Source organism: Centrocercus urophasianus, unplaced genomic scaffold, assembly GCF_019232065.1.
Source record: "Centrocercus urophasianus isolate 14NV4802_14NV808 unplaced genomic scaffold, USGS_Curo_1.0 seq_20, whole genome shotgun sequence".
Classification (NCBI taxonomy): Eukaryota; Metazoa; Chordata; class Aves; order Galliformes; family Phasianidae; genus Centrocercus; species Centrocercus urophasianus.
The window spans coordinates 1,086,315-1,088,634 of NW_024884756.1; positions in this window are offsets into that span (position 1 = coordinate 1,086,315).

Below are 2,320 nucleotides of genomic sequence, written 5' to 3' on the forward strand. Positions count from 1 at the left end.
AAAAAAAAAAAAAAAAAAAAAAAAAAAAAAAAAAAAAAAACCACCTAAAAAAAAAGAAAAAATTAAGGTAGTTGCCAAGAAAGTGGCAAATACTGTTGGGTCTTTGAAATTCAACCATTTTTAAAATCAAATTTTCAAACGTTTTCTCTCTTCTACATTATCTAGTAATTGAACTTATCAATTTGGTTGTTGAAGCATGTATTAGACACAAATGCAGGTTTAAGACTGGAATGCTTTTTATTAAAAGCAACTAGCATGAGATATTGCTTAAATTGTTAGGTATAAATATATATATGTGTATAATGTATATTCCAAATGTATTCCAAGCTTAGAAACCGGATTCCTATGAATTATTGATAAAATATTTATAATGCATTTATAGAAAAATATATGTAATAAATGCATACTATAACAGTAGCCATTGAAAGTTCCCTAGGGACAGATTTGTGAATTGGAATGTCGAGGTGCTTTTGGAAAAGGATCCAGGTAGAAACTTGAGGACTTTCGGACAACAGGTTGGAAAGTTTTCAGATTGCCAACACGTTAGCCACTGGGCAACTACCCTAAACATTTGTATTTTAATTTAAGGTTTTTAGTTACGATCCTTTTCTAAAAAAAAAAAAAAAAAAAGAAAAAAAAAGAAAAAAAGAATGAGTTTTTTATAGCAAAGACTATGAATTTGCTGTTGATTTTTATATCGATATTTCACAAAACCCTACAGAAGCCTTGTTTGTGTGAATCTGACATTTGTTTTCTATTTGGCAGGTTTTGTTTCCGAATGGCAATAGTGTCCAAACCTTTCTCCTCCCATTTTTTTTCTTGCTTGTACATTATTTTCTTTCTTTTTCTTTCCTTCCTCCCTTCCCCCCCCCCTTTTCCCCTCCCCCTTTAAGTCTTTTGTACAGTGAGCAGCTTTCTGCAGGCGTAAGGAATTGTTGCAGATTGTCAGAGTTTATTTTTGGAAGGCGTGCGTTTACCGAGGAGGAGGGAATGCAATGAGCTCTTTTGTATAATACCGCCGACTGTATATTTCCTCAGTTCTGTTATAGTAGCTCTGTAAAGAAAATAAGGAGTTTTCTTACCTTCAACATAGTAGTATTACAATGGGTGACGTATTTATCCTCCATGTGGATTGTAGTGAGGATTCCACGCGGCTTTAGTAGCTATCATACGGAAAGCTTGTCAGACACTCGTGGGACAGCTGGCATCTTCTCTCTCATGCACACGGACACGCAGACACGCACACACACACACACCCCACGTACTCTTCCCCTCTCCCCTTCTTTCTGAAGAAGTTGCAACTCGAGCTGCCTGAAGAACTGTTTCCTGAGCGATTTCTCCAAGCCGAGCTGGAACGCGGCCCCGGGAGCAGCCCCTCATCCCTGGCTCAAGGAAGAGGCGAGCAGCTTAGAGGAGACCAGATTGGCGAGTGTACCTTCTTGCAGCAGCGTAGGATAGCACAGATCCCTCGTCTGAACAACCAAGGGTAGATTTTTCTTTTATTCTGTTCTTAGGAGAGCCAACGGGGTCATTTCTAGTAACTTCTTTTCCAGTTCTTGAAGGGGCTGTTTTCATTCCGTTCAAGACTCGCTTGTGGAAGGAATTTGAAGCATACCATACGTGTGAGCAAATGCAAGAGGCTTTTGTTTTTTGTTTCTCCGTTTATAATGCAGTTGAAAAACCAGACACTACTGTATTTGAGTTTTGCAGACCCAAGTACGTTTTTAAGTCACAAATAGCTTTGGTCACTAGGACCATCCTCGGCGCGTTCTGCACGCAGCCTTTCCCGTGTGGACGCACGGCGTGCCCACAGGCGCTGTTTTTTCCAATGACCACTTTGCTGCTGTGATCTAAACTCAACCCGGCCGCAGGATCTGGTGACTGACTTTCCATTTTCCTTTGGCCGTTTCTGAGCTGTGGGCAGTGACCACGTTTACATGAGCATTTCTGTTGTCAGATCTTCCTGGCGGTTTTGTATTTCCACTCTCCGTTGGGGCGAAACCTTTTTGCGCTCCTGAGAGCTGGCCGTGCTGGGCTGGTTTCTTACAAAACCGGCCTCCCATGGCTTTCAGGATGCCACGTTTGTTTCTTGCCATCATTTCTCTGAGCCTGCCCAAGGAGAGAAGGGCTTCCCGAGGCTCCGGAGCTCGTCTCCTCCCCATCCCAGCCCACGTGGATCCGCTTCCAAGCTGTGCCCGTGGCCCAGGCCAGCTCTGGGCAGCACAGTGGAGGAGGAGCCCTTGTTTTGAGGCATTTTTCCCTTTTTGAGCCTACAGCTTCTTCCTTTCGGGTGCCAGTGTCACGGCACGGCCCCGCCGGC